At 37.6% G+C, this 17,002-nt stretch overlaps 1 long non-coding RNA gene across 1 annotated transcript in view; it reads left to right on the top strand.

Moving 5' to 3' along the window:
- Positions 1-16,181, top strand: part of LOC140845268 (uncharacterized) — a 32,255-nt gene extending 16,074 nt beyond the window's left edge. Inside the window, exon 4 of the long non-coding RNA XR_012124085.1 lies at positions 14,340-16,181. This is a non-coding gene — a long non-coding RNA (uncharacterized lncRNA). The remainder of the gene's footprint in view (positions 1-14,339) is intronic.
- Positions 16,182-17,002: the final 821 nt, after the last annotated feature.

Raw genomic sequence — 17,002 nt, 5'->3', positions numbered from 1 at the left:
TTCCTACCTTCAGCACATCTCTATTAGTAGGAGGAAGAACTACAAAAGAGTTAGAATACAGTAAGCCGCTTACAAATCTGACGGTGAACATCCTTAGCTAAAACCCAGCCTCTATTCCTAAATTATCATAATGGATTCAGTGCTGGTTTTATTGTTTTGTTTTTTATTTCGTGTGTTAGTTCAGTAAGTTGTTTTTCTCTCAAGGAAATGGTAGATTTCAGTGAAATAGCAAAATTTATTTTCTCATAGTTGATAGACTCAATTTTTCTCTTTTTATCCTGGTCAGTTTTACTAAGGGATTATAAATTTTATCAGTTTGTTTTTTCAAAGGACTAATTTTGGACTTTGTTGAAGCTCTTCATATGTGCATACATTACAAATCATGAGTTTCTGTTTCTTGTTTCCATTCCTTAAATTCTCTGGCTTGACTTTTTGTACTTAGAGTTTTTTGAGATGGAAGTTCTAGGGGTCCAGAAATGTTTCTGTAAAGCGTTTTAGGCTCTGCAGGCCCTAATGTCTCTGCCAGAACTATTGAACTATTGAACTCTGCTTTTGTATCTTGAAAACAGGCATAGACAATGTATAAATGAATGTGCAGGACTCTTTTCTAATAATAATTTATGAAACAGGCTGAATTTGGCCCATAGACAATAGTTTGTCAAGCCCTAGTTTGGTCATTAATTTTTCAGACTTTCTTTCCTAATATATGTAATCAGAGCTACATATTTCCATCAAAGTCTGCTTTAGCAGTACCCACAGTTTTACTATTACATCTTGATTTATTTATAGAATTTTTGAGTATTTCACTGTGTATAGTTTTACAAAGGAAGTGGTTGCTCTAGCTACTACAATATGTGTACATATCTTATCACGCTACTGTTGTTAATGACTTACCACTTTGAATGAAATACAGAAACATTATTTCCATTTAGGCCCTTTTATCTTGTCCACCTGGTAAATGAAATTATTTTAATTTCCTATATATACATCAAGAATTGTATCAAGTGGTATTATGATTTATGATTCAATCATCAGAAGTGGTTTAAAAAGCTCATAGAAAGAACAATAATCTATTATATTTAACCCAAGGCTTTCATAGCCCAACATTCTTTCTTCTCGAAGTTCCAAGCCTTCTGTTAACATTTCTATTCTATTTAGAGGATATATTTTAGCCATTCTTTAAAGGTGAATTTGCTAATATCAAATTCTCTTGGTTTTCCTTTGTCTGAGAATATCTTTATTTTATTCTTAAGGATCATTTTCCTGGATATAGAATTTGGAGTTGACAGTTCTTTTCTTGTGCCTGAAAAATATTGTCCCACTGCCTTTGAATCTCCACACTCACTCATAAAAAAAACGTTTTGCTTTGTTTTGTTTTGTTTTAATTTTCTTCCCTTCTTTAGTTTTCAGAAGTTTAATTATGCTGTTCCTTGGCACGGATTTCTTTGGATTTATTCTCCCTGGGCTTCACTTAGCTTCTTAAATCTAAAAGTTTATGACTTTCACCAAATGACGGAAGTTTTTGGCCACTGTGCTTTCAAATACTTTGCCAATACATTCTTTCTTCTCTTCTTCTGGCACTTTGTTGATACAAATGCTGGCATTTGTATTCTTGTTCCACAGATCCCTGAAAATGTATTCTTTTTTTAAAAACCACTTTTCTGTCTGTTATGCAGACAGTAAGTTATATTGATCTGTCTTCAAGATTTTTTATTCTAGCGTCTGTCATTTCTACTCTGCCACTGAGCCCATTCAGCATTTTACTTTTTTTGTTGTTGATGTGTTTTTCAGTTCTATCATGTCCACTTGGTTCTCTTTTATAACCTGTCTTTATATTTTTTGCTAAAAATTCTCTTTTTTTCATTTGTTTTAAGAGCATTTGTAATTACTTGAAGTATTTTTATGATGGCAACTTAAAATCTTCATCAGACAATCTCAGTACCTTGTTCTCCTCAGCACTGGTGTCTTTGGATTGTCTCCTCTCTTTCAAGTTGGCATTGGTAAAATAAGTGACTTTTTAAATTTCCTTTTGGACTTTCTGGATATTAAATTACAGGACTCTGGGTTGTAATCTTCTTTTCTTAGCAGGCAATCCCTTTGTGGAGGTGAAGTGTGAGACTGGATGGGTGTGTGTGTCAAGTTGCCTGCTGACACCATCCCAGAAGCAGTGGAATGCCCACTGACACTGCCTCTCGGCAGATGGCTAGGGTGTAAGGTGGCCCACCTCTCAGGCCCACCTACCGAATCCTGGTGGCAGGCAGAGGCCAGCTCCATCACCTCAGGGCCTTTGAATGGGGTGTCAGCTCGGTTCCCTGCTGCCTCCTGGAGGGTGGATGGGCAGGGCTGATGCCCACTGCTTTGTTGTTACAGGAGGTGGTAGAAGCTCAGTTTTCCATGGCGAGATCCTGCTTACGGGGGGTGGAGTGTGGAGGGAGAACTGGAGGCAACCAGCCACACCTGTCACCCCCTTACTCCTCCTTGGTGAGGACAGTGGGTAGACGCTGAACTCCCTGCTCCGCCGTGGCGGTCAGCACGGGCGAGGCAGAGCACTGACCAGCCCCACTTCCTACCACCTCCCTCAGCCTCATTGCTGGGGTTGGGTACGGAGGCTCAGCTCTCTCCTGGACCCCGCTGACTCTATCCTGGGTAGAACTGGAGTGCTGCCTGCTTCTTTCAGGTAGGGGATAGAAGATCAGCTTCCTGCGTGGCCCTTCAAACACCACCAGGTGGTGGAATCAGGATGGGTGGGAGACCAGTTCCCCATTCAGCTTGCTGAAACCTTAGGGAGAGGGACAGTGATTCCATTGACATTTGATGGGACTAGAGAAAGTTGTCAAAAAGGTCAAATACTTTTAGACTACTGATTTCCTAGGCCTTTAGCAAGGTAGAATGGGTTTTCTATGGAGCCTTGTTTTGTCTTGCTATTGGTGGTCCTGGGATTGGAGGCTTCTAGAACACTGCCTAAGATACTTCGGAGGCAGGCAGAAAACCCAGGGCACTTGCTACTTTGTCATTTCTTAAGTCCAAAGTCCCTAGGCAATCAACATTATTATCTTACCCTTCAGGGACGGCCTGTTTTTGTTGTTGGGTTATGTCCAAGGTTCTTTAGTTGTATGAGGGAGAATTTGGGAGGAACGGGGCTAGAACTGGGCTAAAATTGGGTATCCATAAGAACAGATATTAACATCTTTTTTTAGTATTCATTTAAGGATATTTTCTAATTTGGGTTATAATTACTTATTTGACACAAAGACTATTTAAAAGTGAATTGCAAAGTTTCAGAATATTTTTGGATTTTCTAATTATCTCTTCTGTTACTAAGGACAGTTTCATGCTGAACGATTTAAATCCTTTGATTGTTGAGATTTAATTTGATCCAGTATATGAATAACTGGCAAATGTTATATATGCATTTGAAAGACTGCATTGCCATTTTCCTTTAGTGCAGTGTTCTATATATTTATATAAAAAGGTCATATTTCTCATTAAGGGGTTCAGATCCTCTTCATCACCAATGATATTTTTGCCTGATAATTTTATCAGATATTGAAAGGTGTATTAATATCTCCCACTATGATGGCTGTATCTATTTTGTGATACTCCTTTTAGTGTGTCAGTATTTGCTGTATATATATATATATAATTCTGCATTCTTAGACACAAGCTGATTTAGAATTTTTATAACCTCTGATGCATGACCTTTTATCATTATGAAATGTTCTGTAGTTTGGAATTGCTTCTTGCCTTCAAGAATTGCACATGATATCTATTGGTTAATATTTACATTGTATATTTTATCCATTTATTTTCAACTTTTCTTTGTCCTACTTCTATAAAATGTGTCTCTTCAGAGCTGTATATATATTTGGTTTTTTTTCCTTCTTTTATCCAAAGTAACAATCTTAGTCTTTTAATTGGATCATTAATTCTAGTAAATTTTAATGTAATTACTGGTATATTTGGGACTATATCTGATGTTCTAGTATTTATTCTCTATTCAGTACTCTACCTTTTTTATGATTAAATGTTTTATCTCTATGTAACTGTAGATTCTCATATAGTTGTAAAAAATACTACAGAGAGATTCCATTGACCCTTTATCCATTTTCCCAGGGGGTATCACCATGCAAAACTACAATACAATGCCACATTCAGGAAACTGATGTTGTTAAATCTACTACTCATTCAGATTTCACATGTGTGAGTGTGTGTGTGCGTGTGTTCAGTTCTACAGAACTTTGTCGCACGTTCGTTTCCTGTGTCCACTAACACAGCCACGATGCGCAGTTCCATCCTCACAAAGACCTCCTGTTGCCCTTCCATAGCCATGGCCTACCATGTCCCCAACCTGTGACAACAGACTGATCTGTTCTTCTTGGCAATTTGGTCATTTTAAGAATGTTATACAAATGGACACCTACATCATGTAACCTCATAGGATTGCATTCTCTCACTCAGCATAATTCTCTGCTAAACCTTCCAAGGTGTTGCATTTTCCAGTTCATTTTTATTTCTGATATTGTTCCATTGTATAGACGTAGCACATTTTAAAAATTTGCCCTTTGAAAGACATTTGGGTTGTTCCAGTTTTGGGCTATTCTAAATATTTATGCATACATTATTGTGTCGACATACATTCATTTCTTTGGGCAAGTGCTCAAGAGCTTAATTACTGAGTTGTCTGATAATAGCACATTTAATTTTTAAAGAAACAAGTAAACTGTTCTTAGAGTGGCTGTATAATTTTACAGTCCCAACAGCAGTGTATAAATGATCCAGTTTCTGTATATTTTTGCCAGTATTTGGTGTGTTGTTGCTATCTTTTATTTTAGCATTGTGATAGGTATGTAGCAATATAAGACTGTGACCTGAATTTGCATATCCTAATGTATTGAACATCTTTTCATGTGCTTATTTGTCACATGAAATCTTTGGTGAAATGTCTCTTTGTCTCTTGATCATTTTGTGATTGACTTTTTGTTTTTTATTTACTGTTGAGCTTTGAATTTTGTATATTTCAAGAAAATGTCCTTTTGTCTCAACACACCAGTTTTTTATATTCTCCTTTTTTTAAAACTTTTTATGATAGTTGAATGATTTTATTGTTAAATATTCCTTCTATAATATTGCTACATATACATTCTTTTATTCTGGTTATTGCCTAAATATTACTCCTTATGTCTCAGCCCTTTCAGACTGCTATAACAAAATAACACAGTCTGAGTGGATAAACAACAGTAATTTACTTCATAGTTCTTGATGCTAGAAGATCAAGGCACCAGCACAGTCAAACTCTTTGATGAGGACTGTCTTCCTGAGTCATATCTACTGTCTTCTCCCTGTGTCCTCACAGGGTGGAAGGGGCCAGGTTCTCCCTGAGGTCTCTCTAATAAAATAGTAATCCCATTCATTAGAGCTCTACGCTCATGGCTTAAGCATCTCTCAAAGGCCCCACCTCCTACTACCATCACACTGGTGTTTATGCTGTCTACATATGAATCTGAGGGGGACACAAACATTAAGACCATAACACCATATACACATGATTTATTACAGTTTAATATAATTTATTGATTTTACTTCTTACAACAAAGCTAGAGACTTAGAACACTTTAATTTCTTTTCTGTCTGGGTGTATTTCTGATATGATTAGAATTATATATATTTAAAAATTCATCAAGATGTATATTCTTTTCACATAAGTATTTATTTAAATGTATCTTCTCTTTCTCTTTATTTCTTTCTTTTGGTTCTATTTTCCATCCTCCTTAAGAACTCTCTGGATATTTCCATTAATGATATTTTCTTAAAACATGTATGTTTGTGTTTTGTTTTGCTTTTACTTAAAAAAAAATTATGCAGATACATAATGCAAAAGTCTTTAGCTAAGTCAGTTTATGATAAAAAAGAAATCCTTTGCGTTTGTCCAAATGACTATACATTTTTATTTTTATGACATCTCAACACATCAACAACTTTTATCGATTGAATTAATTACACTAAATAAATATTACAGTAATAAGAAGTTATAAGTATAGCACTGCTCAGAGTGGACTGCATAGCAATTCAGAGTCGAGAGCTAATTTATTGTGCACTTGTTCATTCAATAAACAATGATTTAATATCTATAATTGGAAGGCATTGTGTTTGGTTCTTTCCCTGAAGGAACTCACAGGGCAGTGAGGGAAAAAAAAGGAAAGTATAAATTACTAATTCATGAGGACAAATACAGAAAATTGTTTACTTGGTTCCAAATCGAGGATTTTACTTGGTAGTGGGTTTTGCCCAAGGCCCATGATTTTAATTTCAATGATTTAATACTTCTCATATGGAATTCCAACAGAGCTGTTACAGTCATATACTATTCTGCATATATAAATTAAAGCATCACAGTATTTTTTTTTTAGTGTGAGATAGTTTATGTTCATCATATGGCACTGACCGTGATTTAGAAATATGTATTTCAATGCTGAAGGGTTATAATGCTGCAGGACATTACAGTGTCAGGGTATTAGAATGGGGCATAGAAGTTGGGGGGACTTTGACTGTTTTTTTTTATTTCTAAGCTTCATTTTCCTTATGTAGAAAAAAAGGATATGAGGATGTCTATTGTTGAGTGTATAATATATATATATATATAATTATAAATATGTATTATATATGTGTGTGTGTGTGTGTGTGTGTGTGTGTGTGTATTTTAGTTTTAGAAACATCGTTATTTATCTCTGTATGTCCAGTGGTTATCAGGCTTTATGGCCCAAAAGCACCCAATAAATATTAATTAAATGAGTTTTTTTGAGGCAGAATGCCATCTCTCTGGTTCTTTTTTTGAGTAGAGTATCATCTATTGCATGCTTCTCAAGTACTCTGAAAATCAACAGTACTGAAATAAAGTCTACTGATTTGTGCTGTTATTTTGGAAAATTCCAGTGATAGCACAATTCCCAGTGCCCTTCCAAGAGTGCTTAGCCTTTTTCTGCTGAGGTGTGAGGATATGTGGGCAGCTATGGATGAAGTTTCACATCTGAACAGTATGAAAGAGTGGTGGCTGTGAAAAATGTGCTGTTATCAAGAGTCTTATCAAAAGGGTGTCTAATGACAGAACAGACTATGACCCTGGCTTATAATAAGTACTCAATTTTTGTTGCTCATTGAAGGATTGGACTTTTAGGAATGTATATTTTACAGGATCTGAGGAGGAAGCAGAATCAGTGATTGTATGAAATAGGAAGAAACAAGTAAGTAGGAAAAGGCACTGACCCTGACCGGAGACACCAGGGTTGTAAGGGCAGAAGAGGGCTTGATCAGATCAACTACAGAAAAGAAATACCGAGAGGACTGAGAAAGTGGTTAGTTTTGAGGTGAATTTGGGTAGAGTAATTGCTGCAGTGAATTAGCTGAGAAATGTTTTGCTGCAAGGATCCTGGCAGGAAAGAAAAGGAAACCAAGTGTAGGAACCTGCTACTTGTAATGTGATGGGACAGAAGGGACGCCACATTCAAGGCACATCACGCCACGGGTGTGGAGGGGAAGGAGAGGCCAGGGGAGGAGCAGCTTCCCTTCATGGGGGTCCTACACCCTGGCTCTTCCATCTCTGTCTTCTTACATGTGGTCCAAGCATGCAGCTCCTGAGTGGGTCAACTGATTGGTGTTTTCCATTTACTCAGTAGGCCAGTAAGTCCACAAGGCCTGTGCTCCATGTAAACCAAGAACAGTCAATATTTTCAAAAAAATATTTAATTATACAGCATTAAACCCTACTTGGCTTCACCTACTCCACAATCTGTGGCAAGTGTGTCTTTTTCTAGCATGGTCTTCATATATACTCTGCCTGTTCCACATTGTTGTATCACAGACTAGCTCCCTTACATGGAGGACAAGGAGAGGCCAAAGAAAGGGGAAGACCACTCTAGTTGGTAGATGGCAGATGGAATAAGCAAGGGAACTTATTCACAAGGCTCGTCTTGGGTAGTCACAAGACCAGTAGATGTCTGCCCCCACCTGCCAGAATCTTAACGTTTATGGAGAGGCCTTACCTGGGCTCAGTCACATATACCGTCCAGATGGTCTCAGCACCGCCTTCCTCTCTCAGGGCTGCATCCTTGCAACAGCTCCCACTCTGTCCTATTTTGGAGGACAGACAGCTTTTCTCATTAGAGACATTCAGTGCTCTATAAAGACAGGCTTTGTCAGCTGTCATTCAAAGCTTGTTGGGTGAGGTTAGTAAGGAGTTCTATGTGCACTGTTATGTCCTCCAGGCCAAAGGAGGGGACAAACATGGTGGCCAAATGATTTTACCAGTGAAAAACAGAATGTGCCCACATAGCCTTGAGGAGAGGGAGTTTGGCAGCTTTAAGAACCTCACCTGGTTATCCATACCACACATGTTGGCCAGGGAAGAAAGCAATGTCCAATGTAAGGAGATGGAGTAAGTAGGTGTGGGATACGCCAGCTAGTCCCCCACCTTCTACCTTCTTCAATGGTACATGTTCCATCCCAGGTATAATGCCTTTCCATGGGTCTTGCTTGCAGCAGGACAATGGGATCCCAGTGGAGACTGACTAATTCCCCTCACCCAGGGGTGTGATGTAACTCACCATCGGGTGGGACAACCCCCTGCACATTCTAGCAGATAATTCCTTTCCAGCCATGGTGGAGCTTGATGCTCTCAACAGCATAGCATGTGGGTCCACAGTGAGAGCTGGGGCGGTGGCTGTTTTCCACAGTCTCCATGTCTTTACAGTACTGGGTATTTTGGTAGTGTCCCCAGTCTGGCATGTGGAACAATGAACCCTGCTTGTTGATCATTCAAATGTGTCAAGGCCTGGGGCATTACTTCAGTTTTCCTGAGCAAGGTGGTTTTACCTGTCAGTAACTTAATCTGCTGTTTCAGTATTATTCCATTCTTCCTTTCCACTAACCCTGCTGCTTGTGGGTCATAGGGGAAATGGAATCTCCATTCAACATTATGTGCTTTTTCCCAGTATTGCTCATCATGATCTCCGAAATATGATCCCTGGTCATTGTCTATTTGACAAAAGTATCCATACATGGTGTTTAGCTTCTCTAATCCCCTGTGACAGCAGCCTAGTTTGCTCAGAAACAAAAAAAGCTTGGTTAGGCTAGATGTAGTGTCCACACAGACCAAAACATAGAACCCTCTCGGGGAGGAAGGCGGTCAATATAAGTGATTTGCTAATCCCTTACCAGTTAGGAATGGCAGTGAATGGCCGAACTCTTTGGCAGCTGCCCTGGGTATTGTTTAGCACACACATAACATGATGTTACTGAATTAACCAAGTCATTTGTACTTCAAGGGTAATCTGGCATCCTGGGCAATATGCCATCCCACCCAGACACATAGTGGTTGCTCTTGCTGTCCACCCCATCAGCTGTATCTATGGAACGGTCCGTTGTTAGGCCTCATTCCTGGACTAGAGTATAAGCTTCGTAATTGTCTGAGTGTGCCAGGGAACAGAAGACAGTGAGGGTGCCTCAAGTGCTTACAGGCAAACCCAAATGTCTTTCTACCTATCCTGACTCGACAAGGACTTATTTGTGATCATCCACTGCTCAGCTTCCCATTCCAAGCCTGGGTTCCTTCCTGTAGGACATCCCAAGTGTGCATACAAAGGGTTAACAGCCAGGGCTCCTAAGGGATCAGCAGCTAGACTCCTCTGAGTTCAGCCCACTGCCCACTGTAGGTTGTTCCTCTTTCCAGCCTTGGGTATACGAGGAATTAGCAGGAATTTTCCCCAGAACCCTCTTTACAGGACATAGGGGCTGCCATAGGAATAGGGGTGGGGGCAGCTGGAGCATCTCCATGCTCTACAAGGCCTCATAGCATCTGCATTTCTAGAGACAGTGGCTCTGGACAGGGTACTCCCCTGCTGCAGGAGGGAGATGCCACGTAGTCAAAATGTGGGTTGGAGTCAACCCACCTATTAACCCACCCCTTGATAGGAAGGTAAAATATTATTGTGATATGATGCTCCTTCCTGAAAGGCTATATCTGAAGTGCTATATACACTGAAGAAGTGATTGCTCTATGGGGGTATATCACATTTCCATTCCCTTCTAGAGCTGGGACCAAAATCCAGGGGTGTTCTCTCCTTTGCTTGTCTCAGCCATACCTTCTGGAGTCATGGACACATCTAACTCGAATGGGAGCCCTGCTTGGGAAATGCTCAGAGCACTCATCTGTGTTCCTAGTATCTTTGTCTTCTCAAAGGCCATTTGCTGCTCTAATCCCACTCCCATATATATCCTTTCTTTACCAAGCAGTGTAAGGAGCAAAGAAATTGTGCCGGATGGGGAATAGAAGTCCTCCAAAACCCCCAAGTCCCTACAAAGGCTTACACCTCTTTCACCTTCTTAGGGGGTTGGATAGGCTTGTACCTCATCAATCACTGCTTCTATAATGACTAACACCTCACCCAGACAGACTCCCAGACTCCTTATGGCAGCGTCTGGACCTTTAATTTTCTGTGGATGCACTGCCCATGCTCTCCATTGCAGATGCTCCAGCTAAGTCTGTAGAATGTCCTGCAGCAGAGACACATCTACACGTTAATGCTTTACCATCAGTGCAAAGGGCCCATTTACTGATGCGGGGAAAGAGAAAAAGGGGCGGATCTCAGGTCTACATCCCATGACACACTGTGGGGCTCTGCAGGTAGCCTTGGGAAGCACCTCAAAGGTCCATTGTTGCCTCTCCCAAATTGATCTTCATTATCAGAAACCTGTACTTGTCAGTCTTTCCGTGAATCTCCTTGAAAATGAGGCATTTTTACAAGAACACTTTGGCAAAAGCATCGAAGTAAAATAATAACTATCTGTAAATGGCCAAAGACTCAAAAATGGCCATAGTTAAAAATCTGATGAGAGTTTATTATACTGCAATTTACAAGGAAATTTGGCTATTTCTATGACACATTTTAAAACATGATGGATAAAACTATACAGGACATAACAGATTTTAGAAATTGCATACAAATACACCTAAAAGAAGGTTTAACATTGCATCATTTTTACTGGGGTATTATTGACATACATTATATTAGTTTTAGGTGTTCAAAATAGTGATTCAACACTTATATACATAAGAAATGATCACCGTAATGAAACTAGAAACCCTGCCACCATGCATAGTTGTTAGAACGTTATTAACTAAATTCCCTATTCTATGTGTTACATCCCCATAACTATTTACTTTATAACTAGAAGTTTATACTTTTAATCCCCTTCACCTATTTCACTCTCACTCGTGTTCATTTCAGTTTTATGTCATTTCATATTTGACCAGTTACAATACTGTCCTAACTGGTCTAAGAGGACCGCTCCCTCCACAAATCTGACCTGTATGCAGAGGTCAGCAGGGTTTCTCCGTGGACTTAAACACCCTTGCGTGACACACAAAGTCCTCTTACTCTGAGCCTGCTGCTTTTCCATGATGATATCCCACACTCCCCCTGGATGTGCCAATCCAGCCACTCCAAGTGTGTATACATTAGTCTCCACAACTTTTGCTCCGTGTGCTTGGAATGCCTCCTGTCTCTGCCTTTTCCTATTCACTCCTCACACATATAACATTTTCCTACATATCTCTTCATGTGGTATAAAATCCACAGTGAATCTAAACCCAAATTATTACCTGTGTTAATACTGAAAATTATTTATGAATTTTCATAGTGAGGTGAATATTTTTCATACCAAGGAAAACCAAGTTTGTATTTTAAATGAATAAACCTACACTGAAATTCAGCAACTTTTGAGAAATAATTTTCATTGTCAGAGTAATGATTAAGGATCCTTAGAAACATACTTAAAATATTGAGTAAGGAGTAGAAAAAATAATCTGAATTTAAAACTTCAGATCATCTAACTCTTCAATTTTGTAACTTTTTTTGGCAAATGTGTGTGTGTGTGTGTGTGTGTGTGTGTGTGTACTAAGAATAATAATTTTGACTGAATATCTTCAAACCATTGTAAATACTATTAAAGTTTAATGTCTCACAATTCTAAATCAATGGGTAATGGAGTCTATTGATATGGAAATTATACCATCAAGTAAGATGAAACAAATAAAATTTTTTACTATTATTATTTCCAAAGAATTACATTTTCTAAACAGTACAAATAAAAACAAAAGCACCTCAGTTCATCCCAAGTGCTCCATGAAAGAATAAGAGACATTCTTACTAAACACTTCAAACATTGCAATCAAGACCACGTTAATGGATTATTCAGAAGAAAACTGTTCAGAGCTCCAGTTATTTGTGAAAGTATTTGGATCTTGTCATTTACTCTATAAATACTTGTTAAAGCTGTAAAGCACATTATTACATTTTCCTATACGGAATGTTGAGGCACATCTAAATGGAGTAATTTGCCAGTACTCTCATTTATCCAATTGTAAAGGCAGAAATATACTCAGACTGAAATCTTTATGATCAGCCTTATTTTATAACAGGCCATATGTGACAAAGAAACTGTTCAAATACTTCACTTACATTCATGGAAGGGTTTCCATTAAATCAACCTTTGAAACAGAATGTCAAAAGTGATGTATATTCATATATAAGCCTGGGTTTAGAAAAGAATAGTCACTCAGAATTATTCCATATAGGGACTACGTAAAATATACGATTACATAGATTTCAGATTTCAAATCTATGTGTTTTAATCAGCTAAAAATATCAAGCAGTCATGATTAATTTAAGGCACAGAGGACAAATATGTTCAAGACATGCTTTAATTCATGGTACATGAAGCAAAGGTTATGATAATCAGAGAGCGGAAACAAATGTATATTACTAAACTCAAATTAGCTCTCATTTTCCATGGATGGTTGAGCTTCTGTCTGTATATTTTAAATGTCTTGCTCACTGCTGAATATCAAAATTAAAGCTTACAAAGTCATGTGAAGTTGTAATACTCTTGCTATTATACATATTTTTTGTCATAAATTCAAAAGAATGTTATTTCATAGCGACAGACAGTAGTTGTACCTCTTAGATGTTTTCATGTGTTTTTAAGATAAAACAAATAATTATATTTGAACACTTCCCTGCTATCAGTTGAAAGTGGTCAAGGATATGAAAGTAAATTTCTCAAAAACGTTAATTTGGATGCAGAGTGCCTTAGAACTGAAAGGCTTTACCGCGTGCCCGGCTCTGAGGCACAGACTGCTCTTCCGAGAAGGGAGTGGGGACACAGGCTTAATGATGACGTTGAGCCAGACATATGCTCTGTGGCTGACTTTACGGAAGTGAAAACATGTATAATATCTACAAATACCTAGTTGTAAAGCTCAGAGAAGACAGTAAGTGCATGAACTTAAAGGAAAATATATAAATGTATGCAGTTTACATAGCCTTTAAGTAATGAACTACAGAACTTCGCCATTGCTTTGTAATTCACTGGGATTTAAATATAATGTGTGCATTTTCTAAAGTGTATCCTATTGGACAACAAGGCAATTCTCAAGCATGAGGCATTCCATTTAATGTGGGGTTTCTATCTATACTTGTCCATTAAGCTTATTTCTAAAAGTGCAAGAACTTGATAAAGAAAAAAAAAGTAAATCTTTAAAGCCATAGGGAGCCACTTAAGATTCTCTAGCACTTTGGTAAACAATTTAGGATGGCATAATCTACTTTTCTCTAACAAACAATAAAAAATCAACAGAAGGCCATAGGGATATTTAGACTGGCTATTGCATTTTAAATAAAAGTTGGTTGTTAACAAAATGTATAACATTCACATAAATTTAGACCATGAAAATTCAGATTTAAAGGTGAGCAATGAATTTCTTGTCCCAAACTGTCTTTGAGAAGATGAATAAGCTGAGATTGAAAGTGGTTAAACAACTGACAAAATGCTGCCGGTTATGACATAAAGTGCTATTTATATGATGTTTAATATTTGTATGATTTTTTTAATCTTTCCAATATAAATCAGAAAATGTATTGAAAAAAAATTCAACAGGAGATGTTTGTAGCCAGACTAATAGATAGACTTCTATGTATAATTTTATGGTAAACTGGGAAAAGAACCTTTCTAAAATTTCTTACACTTCCATTTACATAATACCTCTCAAAGGTGCTCCAAATTTATCTGCATTTCAAGATTTTGTCTAATATTTGAAATTGTATGTTGTCTGGGTTCATCTTTAGTGTTCCATCTAAACACAGAAATATTCATAAAGAGAAGTAAGCAAATGTGAATTGGAAGCTGTATTCATATTGTGTGAAGGAAGAGCTATCAACAGATATTTCAAGTTGCAAATAGGTAAATGAGATGATGTTTTGATCTGATCTGTTCTGACATATCTGCAGGCAGAATGCTTTTCAAGTCATTGCTGTGGATGGGGTCTGCAGTGGGATCATTCAGTGCCTATCTGGTGAAGAATGTATTGACTGGCTACAAGCAATAGCAACTAATATTTCAAACCTCACAAAGCACAATGTAAGTAGTGATTCAAGAAATACTTGGAGTTATGCAGCCTTGGTAAATTCAGTATATATGTAATTTTGCATCAACTTTCTGGGGTTGATCTAAGAATGAGCCATTTTTTTTTCCGACATGAAAGCTATTCTGGAAAACTTACCTAAGGGCAATCATTTTATCTTGAGAGTTTAGCCTGATTTATCACTTCAAGAATACTTTCACATATACATTTCCATTCACAAACATAAACATCTACATTAGTTAAATAAGTAGAAATAAATATTTAGCATGTAATCCCTAATGTGTATATATATGTAAAGTCATTCTGGACTAAAGCAGTACTGAATTCAGAAAGCATTATTGATATTCCTTTAATGATCTTAGAATTGCAGCTGGAAATGTTTGCCGTGCTGGGAGAGGAGAGTGACAGGAGTCAGCGTGGAGCTGGAAGCTCTCACCTGAGGCTGTGCTGGCACAAGAATAGTTAGATGTCATCGTGGGGCCCAGAAATCAAACCTTAGAGCCATGTCTACGTTGCTAGGAAAGGTTTCTCAACTTTTTCTCCTCCTGCTCTAGGCTTTTCTTTTTTCCCCAGTCTGTTTCTTTATTATCTCTATCTTCTCATTATCACTATTCTTTAATAACCAAATCAAATCGTTTCTCCCCCTTACTTCTAGGGGAAGTATAGTGTAACAAAATATGCAAAACCATAAACCATATTGAGTTTTGATGTAGGTCATTAAGGATTATTTGATATCAGTTAAAGTTTATTCTATTTTGAAAAATACTAAATATCATCTATGCCTGTGTCAAACTCTCTTCTGCCCACAATTCTTATATGCCTTGTTGGAGCGTTTAAGAAATCCCAAGGAAAGTTCAGAGGTCTAACATGTAAATGGTCTAGCAGAAATATGTAAGTCTTTCACCAATTCATGAACATTCATGCAAATAGGTAAATGAGATGATGTTTTGATCTGATCTGTTCTGACATATCTGCAAGCAGAATGCTTTTCAAGTCATTGCTCTCCTCACATATATGACCCTCCAGACATAAACATCTTTGCTTCCAAATCTAAGTAAGAGTGTAGCAAATATTTCTTCTTAAAATGAGAAGGACCAGCAGCCACTAAACACAGCAGTGCCATCATAAATGGCTATGCCCCCATCTCCTAAGGGGATGTGGAAGTGGATGTCCGGAAATGAAATTGATAGACATGGGTATGTACTTGTTCCACATTTCCTGGTAATGCAAACGTTTTCCAATTGGCTGTGTAATTTACTCTCTACTCAGTAGCTGACCATTCTCTTTTCACAGATCACCTCAACTCTTGGTGTCACCAGTCTTTTTAATTTTTGGTTATTTGGTATGTGTGAAATTATATTGCATTGTGGTATTAATAAAGGCAGATGACTTTTTTCCAAAAAATGGTGCCAGATTGGTACAAATACACCAAGACTTAACTGGGAACCTCAACTAACAAGGAGGCCTAGTTTGGACAATAGTGATCCCCAAAACCCAGTCTTTGCTAATCTGGTTGTGTCATCATATTAAAGTCATAGAAGATGGCGAGAGTTTTCAGACTGGCAAGGACAAAAACACCAAAGTACAGTACTTCTCTAAGGAGCATTCCTCTCCCTCTCATGCTTTACCTACATTTTAGGGCTGTTTCTAGGATTAAAGAAATCAGAAAAATACCTCATGAAAGTATTGCCTCTTATTTCATCACATGCAATAATTAGAGTCCTAAAAATGAGCTATGATCCTATATTTATATAAAAAATTAGAAGAACAGAAAGTTAAATTTTAAATTCAAAGTTTTTTTCTATTTATCTACATCCAAATTTGCATTGACCCCAAATAATCCTAGGAATACTCTTATGAAAACTATGTTTCCTTGGAAGATATGTTCAGCTAGAATGCTGTGACCCAAAAGACAAGCATTTGAAAAATCAATGCTATATTTAAAAAAGTGATAATGCAAATGTCTCTATCATCTGTAAGGATAAAGAAGAACAAGAAGGAGAAGTCAAATTTTACTCCTTGCGTTTCAACCTTGTGAGAAATGCTCATCACGAAACTTAAGAAAGCAGACGATTCTCCCATCCAGTGTTGTTTCAGCAGCTGGGAGAGCCCTGCAGTATGATAGAGCCATTGCTCTACTAACAGTTACCTAGCTGTTCTTTCTCCTCCCTGTGATCACAAGTTAAGTAAGTGTCCTTGGACCTTGTAAGCAGCCCTCACTCAAAAGTACTAATGGTTACAAAATAGCCTCACATATATATATATATGGAATCATATAGTGCTACATAAATGCTGAAGAGTTATTAGGCATAATAACAATATGTAAAAGTTGTGCTGACTTCAGTGAAGGTGTAATGACTGTGCGGATGATACAACGGATACAGCTGACTAGGCTGACTAGTATAAAGAAAGAATTAGATTGAGAGTAGCTAGAAAAGTTTTGTTTAGATAGCTGGATATTTTCTAGTCCTCTTAATTTTCACTCTAAAAAAGAACCTAGAAACAATATCTTGTATAAGCATATATGTG

This window comes from Manis javanica, chromosome 2 (assembly GCF_040802235.1).
Source record: "Manis javanica isolate MJ-LG chromosome 2, MJ_LKY, whole genome shotgun sequence".
NCBI lineage: Eukaryota > Metazoa > Chordata > Mammalia > Pholidota > Manidae > Manis > Manis javanica.
The sequence above is the reverse complement of the archived record's forward strand: the minus strand, read 5'-3'. Positions and strand labels throughout refer to the sequence as shown.